Raw genomic sequence first — 12,381 nt, forward strand, 5'->3', positions numbered from 1 at the left:
AAATAAATAGTAATATATTGTCCTGACTTTCTAATCATATATGGCATGGGCTTGTTTCCTTTTGTGTGTGTGTGTTGGCAATGTTATCCTTACAGACAAAAGCTGGTGAATAGTTAAATGTTGACTCAGTGGTTAAATTAGGGGCATTTCTGCACATAAAAAAAATAGCATTATGCCAGCTTCCATCTGCTGCCTTTTTGCACTTCTTACACTTCACATTGCCTGCTGGAAATGGTGGATGGGAGCAACATGCTTTACATGCAACTCTCTTCCACCTGTCAATCAGTCCTGGCAACCAATCCCCTTTCTCAGTGTTTTAAAGGGCCCGTGAAACCTGCTAATTTTTTTTATTCAATACTTCGTTGAAGTATTCTATGCATCTAATCATAGATGCACAGTGCCTTTTTTATTGCCATCCTTATGTACTCACGAGTCTTGTTACTTTAGAAAACAATCTTTTTCTTGATTTTTTGGGGGGAGGGACTTCAGAGAGGCATGCTTTGTGTGACAACTTTGGGGAAAAATAATTTTTGGCTTTGCCTGCACACTTATACAAGCTACTCTGATACAACTGGTGAGCTCCCAGGAGCTCACAAATTACCTATTGGAGTCTCACTGCTTAAGAAGATGACAGATTCCTGATAAATATTATCCTATTATCTACCACATTCCCAGTACTTTTTTGACAATAGCTAGCAAGATTTGGAAAAGCATGAACAGTTATGGCAAAAAGCACTGAAGAGGTATAGGTGGAATTTAAAAGATTCAGGCAAGCAGAATATTAGCAGGAAATGTTTCTCCATGGGTACAGATAATTAGTGGCCGTTAGGCTATATAGCAGGGGTGGCCAAACGGTGGCTCTACAGACACCTATGAACTACAATTCCCATGAGCCCCTGCCAGAACATGTAGTCCATGGATGTCTGGAGAGACACTTTAACCTTTAATAATAGGTCCTCTTTAAATGCATTCTTATCATATTTCAGACGGATCTAATCTTGATCCTATGGCAATATGTAGTTTAATCTGCAAATGTTTGTATAGTATCCACTATACTGAGGTCTACAAATCTTAGCATCACCAATTGTAAATGTTCTTTAGTAGAGCTTGGGAACTAAGGAGGCTCAGCCCCAATCAGGGTCTGGATGAGAGACCACCAAGGAATGCCAGAGCTGTGATGCAGAGGCAGGCAATGGCATTTGCAAACTCCCCCTGAACATCTCTCATGCCTTGGAAACCTCATGGGGTTGCCAGAAGTCAGCTGTGACTTGATGGCTCAAAAGCCAAAACAGAATGCCAAACATTTTGCTGGCATCTGGAATATACGGAGGGGATTAGAAAGCCAACTCCATCCTCCTCTGCCCACAGCATGCCCCAGATTCTGCCCAGTTGTATGCCTGCACAGTGGTTGCACCAGTGTGGCCCCTGCAGGGTTTTCTGGCATCTCTCTGGATATGTCAGAGCATCTTTGGAACACCCTGGCGAATCCCTGAGAGGCACCAGCAGAAGGGTTAGTCTCCATCCCAAATCCTTCTGGCCAGGGGCTCAGACTGAGATCCTTATTGCTTTGGGGCTTCCTTCCCTAATGAACACTGGGGATCGGTTAGGGAGCCTTTGTGCTTTACTCAGGTACATGACCTGTACTCTCAATGAGGTGGGGCAGCGTGGTTGGGCATGCCCCTAGACTAGAGAAAGGCCTTGAGAATAGTTCTTTAGCCTTCAGCTGATGCACTGCAGAAAGTGAGAAGGAAAACATGTTCTTTGCACACATACCTAACACCCACGTTAGCCTGAGGTCCTGGATGCGGGGAAGTGCATACCCAAGTAGTGTTGGGCAGGAGCTGAAGGAGGAAAACCCCCGAATGGTGTGCGGCACATGCATACATATATTTAAAGTACATTCGGTGCTCCTCTTCCTTCCCCCTCCCCTGGCAAAGGTGAACTGCATATCTTTAGTTAATAATTAAGTTGTCATGAGCTCCATCAATATCCCATCATCCGGCTGACAGAGGGAAGGGAGGCATCGGAGGAGGGGTTCGGCCCGATGTGCCAGCTCTGCCCATAGCTGTGATCTCGTCTCGGCCATAATAAATAGCATGAAATGCACTGCTGATAAATGCCCATGTCATGGAGAGATTTTACCTTCACTCAGAAACAATGTAATATCTCAGCTATTACCCAAAATAATTTATCAATGTGTAATAGCTTTGTGCAGAGCTCAGATAGGAGGGGAGCAGCGCCGCTCGAGATGGATGGATCCTACCTTCTGCTTTTAATTTTTAATGTTCCCAGGCAGCTTCACATTAAAGGCCAGGTGTCATACATAGACTTAATGTAAGAATGGAGTTCATGAATTCTAATCAGGGGAGAATCTCTCTGCTTTAACCACTTCCTTATTTATCAGTTTTGCTTCACACCCAAGCTCCCTTCTTTTCTCTCTGTTTTCCTTTCTCTGCAGTCTGTACATAGTCTCGAACTATTAGAGTACCATGAAACTAGAATCGGTGACTTTGGGGACTCAAGACTGATAAGGCAATAATTATACAAACCGGAAGGAAAATAGAATATGTCCCCTTTTCTCCATATTGCATGGCGCAGCAGCAACTGAGAGAACGCAAAGTGGGGAATGGGTGCCGCACAGACAGCATTGTGCATCGGCATCCCTTGCACTCAGGAAACCATCGTGTATGTCTTGCTTGCATGGATGTCTTGCTTCCAGATGTCTTGCTTGCATGGATCCATTTGATGTTAAAACTCGCAAGCACATTCTTTGTACATAAAAGGTGATGGGTGCATTGATGTAGTCTCAAAACAAAGGTGGCATTTAGGCATATCTTAGATCTCCTCTGTACACTGCACATTTCTTATGAAGAGAGCTGTTTCTTTGTGGAAGGCCTTGTACAGTGTGGAGAAATTTCAGTTCCTTGGTAAGCCATTTTAATTTTAAGAGGGGGATTCCAGTGTCTGGAACTGAGCTTCATGGTGGCAGCAGACGAGGAAAGGCAACTTATGAGGCTGGATCCCAACATGCCAACATGGAACAAGATACGCTTGGGTCAGCAGTAGAATTGGGGAGTTCTATAGACCTGCATGAGGAAGTAGCACAAGTGATAGAATTATTGGTATTTGGGCTGCTGGTACCCTTGAGCTTGTCTCTTCTGTGGCAAGGCCCTGCCTTAGCTCCCGCTGTGGTCTCAGCTAGAAAGGAGAGGGAATTTACAGTGCCCAATGACCCCTCCCTCCACGACCCCCTTTCCATGTTGCCAGACGTAGGCTGGTTGTCATCTTGACCAGCATCCTTGCAGCACAATGAGCAACATTTTCAGCTTGTAAGGGCTTCTCCCCTCAGGAGAGGCTGCCTCCCCACCCTATGGTGCCTGGAACAGGTGCTATTTAGAGGCAGGTAAGTTTCCATCTCCAGAGCGGAATCACAAAAACAATAGTTAGATTTCTTAGCTAACAACCCAGACAGACCTTTTGGCTACTCATAAGCACCTGAAGCTGTTGTGTACTGAATCCAAGCACTGGCCAATCAAGGCCAATATGATCTGCGGAGAGGGGACATGATAGCCCTCTTTAAGTATTTGAAAGGTTGTCACTTGGAGGAGGGCAGGATGCTATTTCCGTTGGCTGCAGAGGAAAGAACGTGCAGTAATGGGCTTAAATTACAAGTACAACGATATAGGCTAGATATCAGGAAAAGATTTTCACAGTCAGAGTAGTTCAGCAGTGGAATAGGCTGCCTAAGGAGGTGGTGAGCTCCCCCTCACTGGCGGTCTTCAGACAAAGGTTGGATACACACTTTTCTTGGATGCTTTAGGATGCTTAGGGCTGATCCTGCATAGAGCAGGGGGTTGGACTAGATGGCCTGTGTGGCCCCTTCCAACTCTATGATTCTAGGATTCTGTGCTGTGAGTGTCAGGTGCCCTGTGGGGCCTTCAGCAGTGGTCTTTCACATCACCTTCTACCTGATCCTTTCAAATGGAGATGCTGGGGACTGAACTGGGGATCTTCTGCATGCAAAACAGATGCTCTGCGATTGAGCCATGGCTGTTCTGTGTACCGAAGTACCAAAGAGAAATACGATGCAAGAGCAATGGCATGTCAAATCAGAAGGACAGAACTGAGCAGAGGAAACCAGTTTATCATGAAGCCTCCTTCCAGAAGCAACAGCAGCAAGTGTTTGCTGAACTCAATGTAAAAGAAGCTCAAACCATTCTACATACAAAGCCTTGGCTAGCAGCTATGAAACTGACTCCTGCCAAAGATCATTTAGGAAAAATGATCTAAAGTTGTCCCAGTATTACAGGCAATAGCAAAACCCTGAAATGATGCCACACCTCTCTAGGAATTGCCAGAAACTCTATAGTAAAACCTGAGTGTTCATGGTGATTTCTAGAAAGGATTGACACTACTTCTGAGTTTTAACAAGAAGTGACATTGTGCTTTGGCCCAATGGCAATTTTTAAAAATTATTTTTTTCTGGGGACAGTTGCAGCAGTGGCAGGAAATGAGAGCTGGGACAGGAGTTCCCTACCCCTGGTGGGACATGGCCTACCCTAGACCCCTGCCATATGACTCCTCCCTACCCAAAAGCACAGCAGCCATTAACACTGTTGCCCTGGGATGCATTGATGTGCCTTATAAAGAGCCGAGCTTTTGTTTGGAGGCCAAGAGAAAGACGACAGAACTGTCCCTGAAGGCCATTTGCTCAGTGGCATTGGCCTGGTTCCAAGTTAGCTGAAGTGTGGAATGCTCTTGTTTGAGCCACATGAAAGACATGAGGCAGGCTGCTGGATAGCCTCAGGCAGGGTGAAATTCCAAGTGCCGTTCTGACAGCCCCCAAATGTGTCTTTTCTGGCTGAATACCATTCCCCAGGGAGATGCAAGGAGGCAGCGGGAATGCCATCCTCACCCCACCCCCCACGACACCACCCAGGTAACACTCTCTTGCATCACACATGCTGAACCTAATCAAAGTCTACTGCTGTTTCATTCTGTCGCTAGCACTGTGGCTCTAACTGCCTTGTACTACAAATTAATTCATTCCTCCAGGCCTTGCTGTTTAGTAACTGGCTGTCACAGCAATCTCCTGAGGAGCTAATTGAGAGTTGTGATCCGTGCAGTATTTCCATTAGCGTTGTAATGACAGGCAGTCTCTCTCTCACGCATGCACACGGCACAGGTTCCTCCGTCCCGACAAAAGAGAAGCAGCTAATGGCCGAGCGCCAGCTCAAAGGCTTGGTGATAGGCGGCCACGAGGAGAGAGCAGCTCAAGAGATCAGAGTCTTCTAAACTTGGTTCAGCCGGGAACAAAATGAGCAAGGTGTTGGGACCCTGACGGTGGTGCTTCAGATTAATGCAGTCCCCAAGAGTTCATAGACTAGTCAAATTCTAGTGGGTAGCCGTGTTGGTCTGAAGCAGCACAACAAAACAAAATCAGAGTCCAGTGGCACCTTTAAGACCAACAAAGATTTATTCAAGGCATGAGCTTTCATCAGACGAAGAGTGCTTGCACTCGAAAGCTCACACCTTGAATAAATCTTTGTTGATCTTAAAGGTGCTACTGGACTCTGATTTTGTTTTGTAGTCAAATTATGTTTGTTTGTGACACATATGAGAACAGATTTGGTAGGAAACCCAGAATGTGGAGCAACAGAACGTGCAAGATGAGGCCTTTAGTGTTTCATATGAGCCAAGACTTTGCCCTCAAGTCTGTTTTCCGTGCCTGGAGCATGTGATACAGAAAACCAGAGAGAGTGCCTCAGACTCAGAGCACCCACCCTTCTGTTTTGAACAGCCACTGCTAGATATGTTTGGGGATCTCTGTGTGCTGGGGCCAGGACAACCCAGCAGTGTGTGTTGTGGGGAAAGGGGGCAAATAGCCATCCCTGAGGCAGCTGATTCCCACATACCTGCAAGAAATTACTGAGTACTGGGGAGGAGGGGATGGTATTGCATGATGCCACTTCTGTCTGAAAAACTGGAAGTGATGTTGCAGTGAGAAATTCCCTCCTGTTATTGCAATGTCATCACATTTTCAACCAGGAGCCATGTTACCCATTGCTGTCTCAAATCTTCCCATGTAGCCTGAGAATTAGCTGGCTTGGAAAGATGAGAGAAGAAGAATAGCTGGTTTTTTATCACCTGCTTTTCACCTCCTGACGGAGCCTCTTACAAACACCTTTCCCTTCCTCTCCCCACAAGAGACCCCCTGTGAGGTAGGTGGGACTGAGAGAGCTCTAACAGAACCACTCTGCAAGAACATCCCTAAGAGAACTGTGACTGGCCCAAGGTCACCCAACTGGAAGCAAGTGGAGGAGGACTGGGGAATCAAACCTGGCTCTCCAGATTAGAAGCTGCCACTCTTCAATGACTACACAACGTTGGCTCTCAAGGGATGCTGTAATGACAGTTCCCTATTTTGTAAAAAGAGTAAGGCGACCAGATTTTAACATTGGTAAAGCAGGACACCATTGACCAGGGGGGTTCTTGATTTAAAAAATTGGTCTATATGGAGCAACAAAAGGTTTCATAGAACGCATAGAACGCAAAAATAGTATTGTAATATATATTTTCTAATTTCAACATAAGTACAATTTTCCAGGTACCCCCTGATGTCCCTCCAAAAGTGGGACAATCTGGTCACCTTAAAAAAGGGTGGAAAAAACATAATCCAAAACCATGAATTAAGAAAGGTTAAAAAATTCAAAATGTAAAGGCTTAATCATTAAAATTCTCCACATACAAAGTTCCCTCCAGTTAGCTGGCACACTGTTAATATTTTCCCTAATTGTGTAAAATAGATAACAATATAAAATTAAGATTAAGATTTGGTTGAGGCTGACCAAACCAACACTGGGCCCCCAGGAACCCCTCCCCATGAATTGAATCCCAAACCTACCAACCTACAGCATCACAGTTAGCAAGCTAACATTATCACAGGAAATGTTATAGTTCCATTATCTTCAGTTATGGAATCCACCGTGACTGTTTGTTTACCTGATATTATAAATTGCTCTGTACTGTCCATGTGTTCTGTGTAAACCACCTTGAGCCATAAGGGAGGGCGGTATAAAAATATAAGGAATAAATAAATAACATTGAATGAATACATACAGAGAGATATCAAATATGAGGATGCATGCATACCTATGCTCCTTCCACTACTCTATCTCTCTTGCACTCAGCTTGATGTACTACATCAGCTATGGAAGTAGTGGAAGAAAAAGAAATCCACAGGGGTTTGTGGGGGGGGAGGGGCAAACAAGATCACAGGATTTTTCACCAATCCCCCAGCAGCCATTCACTGACTTTGATTTTTAAATCCCTTGGAAAAGACCACATGGCCTTTTTCTGGGCATTGTTCAAGTTTCTGGTTTTACTGATTTTGGTATATTTATACCCTACTTTTCTCCACTTTGAGGACTCAAAATGGCTTACAATATGAGAGAAAGACAGAATACTTATACAAAATTAACCTGTTTGTAGTACAGGGAAGGGAAGGGGAGCTAGCTTGGTATTGTGGTTAAAAACAGTGAACTTGGAGAACCGGGTTTGGATTCCCCACTCTTTCTACACATGCAGCCATCTGGGATACCTTGGGCCACTTACAGCCTCACCTACCTCACAGGGCGCCTGTTGTAGGGAGACGAAGAAGGTGATTGTAAGCCGCTTTGAGACGCCTTCGGGTAGTGAAAATTGAGCTGTAAAAAACAACTCTTCTTTTTCTTCTACTAAAAGCTCCCACCTGATGGCCACAGTTTTAATGCTCGCAACCATCTTGGCTTGAGCAGCCTCCCATAGACTATCCAGGAAAGCTCCAGAAGATGGGGGGAGGGGATGCAGGAATTCCATTCTGCTAATGGTCACTCTGTCTCTCAGTGGAAATTTGCCACAGGATCCATGCTATAGCTCTTTAGGCTGCGACAGTATAACAGGAAAGTCTTTCCCATGTGAAGATTAGTCTGAGGAAGAGTGCTTGCCCTTGAAAGCTCACACCTTGAATAAATCTTTGTTGGTCTTAAAGGTGAGTGTAACATACCCAGAGCTTACTTCAGTTGTTGTGGATGACACAGTACAGGCATAAGAACAACCCAGGATTCTGATAAAGTGGCAACTTTGCAGGTTTCCTCCAATTTACTGGCATGCAGTTAATATTTTCTGAGTTATTTTAATTGTATATAATAGATAACAGAAAACCACCAAAAAACAAATAAGTGGCTTTCAGGTCAAATGAAGCCTGAATTCTCTCAAAAAACTAAAACAACTCAACTGATCCCATCATATTTTGGTCACATGCCAAGATGACAAGACTCACTGGAAAAGACAATAATGCTAGGAAAAGAGGAAGGCCCCATAACATGAGATGGATTGACTCAATAAAGGGAGTTACAGCCTTTTTTTGATTTTAGGGAGCATGAGTGAGGTAACATAAAAATAATGCAAAACCTTTTAAAGACCTCTTTCATTTGCAGACACTTATCTAATATGGTAATGACTGGGGAAAAGGTAATGACTGGGGAAGGCACTGGCAAACCACCCCGTATTGAGTCTGCCATGAAAACGCTGGAGGGCGTCACCCCAAGGGTCAGACATGACTCGGTGCTTGCACAGGGGATACCTTTACCTTAACCTATATAATAGATGAGAAAATAAAATTAAGAAGAGAGAGAGAGGGAGAGAATGTGAGCATACCTGCATACATCTGCACATTATAGCTACACCAGGAAATAGAGATCATAACCAGAATTTAACTCATTCAAAGTAAACAAATTGATGTGGTCCACTGAGATGGATAATAATATTAATGTTAATAATAAACAATTAATGCAACATTATTTTGCCCTTACACCGAATGCAACGCTATCAAAGTGTTGTGTAATCATTCACTAATCAAATAATCAAAGAGCTGCACAATTAGCTGTATCAACTAATTAATCAATTCATCAAAATCTGATGGAGCTGATATTGATTGCTGCTGGAAATGGCACTAATTATAACGTGGAGGGAGCAAGCTAAGAATTCAGGAGATGAGAAATCGCAGTTTAATGACATAAGTGTCAATGGATTCAGGACTTGTCAAAGAAATGCATGGCAAGGAATCTTTAAAAACACACACACACTTTGCAGCTCTTAGCTCATGCCAGAAAATATGGTATAGCCCCTGGTTACCATGGGGCTTTGGGGATATTAGTGGGGAGGTGCCTAGCACAAGGATGACTCAGGCAGACTCAGACCCCATATGCAAACCCAAGAAATGGTGCTAATGGTGGTGAAGAAAGCATTGTTCTCTGCTACCATTTCCAGCATGGCGTATTTATTGTTTATTTAATTTATGTATTTACATTATTTATAGCCTGTCTTTCACACTGGGACTTAAAGCAGATTAAGCATAATAATCAATACGATTGAGAGGATGGGACATCTAATAAACAATGCAATAAGATTTGGACTGTAGAAATCTGGAACCAGCCAAAAACCTGAAAACAAAACTGAAGCAAAACGTGACGTGTTAAAACAATGCAAAAATTACAGAGTAGGGTCCTATTTCCAGCAAGATTCCGTACAAACTATACACAGTAGTATAGACCACAGTCCCAAACCTTTTATCCAAATAATTTTAAGGTTTTGTGTTATTTAGACTGCCTGCCACCCTCTTGATGATTGTGGGTTGTGCTTTGGTCTGTTTGGCTTACATTTCATTGAATTTCCATCACAGCTGGTGTGGGTGGTTTGGCCAGTTGGATGAATCCATGGGGGGGGGGGGAGCTGTGGCTATGCATTCACTACCACCCAGTTTGGGGACACCCTAATTCTGGGGGGGGGGTGCCATTCAGCCACATACCCAGTTGAAGGCTGTCAGCTGGCTTTCCTCCTGCCACCTTTTAACATGGAACTGAAAGATCTGATCGCAGATCTGTGATGCAATGTGCCATTCAGCCATGACCTTTCCTTAACATGAAAAGTCACTTCAGGAGAGGGAATCTCAGACTCCAGATGTGGTCAGGAAGGGATGCTTGACCCTTCCTCTGTCTGCTCTCTTCCACATCACTTCCCCTCCAGAAACTTTCTTCTTCTTCTGTTGCCTCTAGAAGGTTCTAAAAGCATGTCTGCCAGGGCAAATGCACAACTGTCATCTTGCAGAAGGAAAAGATGTTTGTGGGAGCAACCTGGAGTAGAGAAACATTGAGTGAGGAAGCAAATTGACTCCTTCAGGCCACTTATCCACTGGAATTCCTTCTTCTTGCAACATTCTTAATGGAACTGAAGATCAAATATACTCTTTTATTTCATGTAACTTGTAGGATCTAAATCATGATTACTGAAATGCCATTAAGTATATGCAAATATTGCCCCCAAATGAAATGCACTGAAATAAGTGAAGGGATTGGTTGGCAGATTCACCATGAGAATCAGCCTGGAAGGAAGGAAGGAAGGAAGGAAGGAAGGAAGGAAGGAAGGAAGGAAGGAAGGAAGGAAGGAAGGAAGGAAGGAAGGAAGGAAGGAAGGAAGGAAGGAAGGAAGGAAGGAAGGAAGGAAGGACCCCCAAGATACAGATTTCTGCTGTTGGTACTTACCTTTCTGATCATCATCAAGTCGGCTCTGCACAACATATGTTACCCAAATCTTGCACCTGCTAACATCTTTGGTTATCCTGTTGAAAGAGGGATCTGGAATGATTATATGCATGGATATATGAATAAAATATGGGTGAAGAAATACACAGTATGCAAATCATTCAGCCCCCGCTGGAGGAAGGCAAGTCAAAGAAGATGACCCAAAGATCCACCCCACTCCCAGCTGTTTTTGCTGGGAGAGCCCATTGAGATCCACTGCATAAGAAACTTCAGAGACCGAAGGTAACACTAGCTGATCTTTTATGCATTTACGTTTTCCTGAGAGGTTAATTAATAGACTATTGAGTGTATACCATTTATACTCTGTGACTAAGCTACAACCCCTGAAGGATACTTTAAATGTCTGGCCTACATCCCAGTCTTCAAAGGAGGGAAGACCAAAGGCTGTTCCCAGCTGGCAAGCAACAGAGCAAATTATGGGCAACCTCATCTTTTAACACTGGAAGGTAGACGAGGGAGTTGACAGGTCATGGTGCGCTGCGCTCCATCTTATTCTCAGGCATGTGCACCAGCAATCTATCCCGGCAGTGACAGGCTGTTCTGCTAAGCCTTGCTAGGCCTGTTACCTTCGGCACTGGGGTTGCCCACAACGTGAGCGACATCTTCCATATATTTTAGAGGGTATCTGCTTCAACATATACATATATCTAGGACATTTTGTTAGAATATGCAAGATCTGTATTTAGCATCATTAGAATAGGTATTTTTCAGTCTCCTCTTATGTCCTGATTGGCTTATTTAGAGACTTTTAAGCAGAGGTTGAATAGCCATCTGGCAGAGAGGCTGATTCTGTGAAGGTTCAAGGGGGTGGCAGGTTACAGTGGATGAGCGATAGGGTTGTGAGTGTCCTGCTTAGTGCAGGGGGTTGGACTAGATGACCCAGGAGGTCCCTTCCAACTCTATTATTCAATGATTCTATTCTGATTCTTCCTGCTTCTCTGAGCCCACTTCCTCCCTGCTTGCCTCCACGACAGAAGGAAGACAGAAGACTCCCCTTCTCTCTCTTTCAACCCAAGTTTTCTCTTCATAATAAAACTATTTTATTCTTTGACACAGGCTGGTGCTGTGCCCCTCTTCGCATATTCAAACTCTGCCAATAATTTTTACCCTGCATGTTCTCTGAGGAACTCCCAGCAGCATTCATGGTTTCCCCTTTCTTTTTTGATCCTTTACCACTCTGTGAGATAGTGTAGGCAAAGACAATGTGACTGGCCCAGAAATCTTCCATGGGAGAGTGCAGATTTAAACTCAGATCTCCCAAATCCTGTTCCAACAATAACCACTACAACACTTGGGCTCTCTTAAGTATCTGCTACAATGCCTAACAGACCCAGTGTCGTACTCAGTAGGAGACCACAGGACATGTACTGGCTGTCTTAGATCAGCAGACATGCTTTGGTAAACAAGCGGGAAAGACAAATTCATTTTTATATGCATGAACTGAACACCACTGTGTGTGTGTGCGCATGGGTTTTTTTGGGGGGGGGGGTGAGATTGAAACAGTTGTATAAGGCCTACATACATATGACTCTCCCCATGTGACTGTTTCAGTCAAGCAGAAGAAGGTTGACAAGTATATGGTTGTACACACAGAGGTTCTATGCATCTACTTACCAGAATGAATAGCCATCAGGAGGGGGCATCATCATCATTATAACCACTTTATTTTTATAGCCTGCCCTTCCCAGTTGGCTCAGGGTGGGTAACAATATTCATTTCCTCTGTGCATTTGTATCATGTC

The sequence above is a fragment of the Paroedura picta genome, chromosome 2, assembly GCF_049243985.1.
Source record: "Paroedura picta isolate Pp20150507F chromosome 2, Ppicta_v3.0, whole genome shotgun sequence".
NCBI classification, from domain to species: domain Eukaryota; kingdom Metazoa; phylum Chordata; class Lepidosauria; order Squamata; family Gekkonidae; genus Paroedura; species Paroedura picta.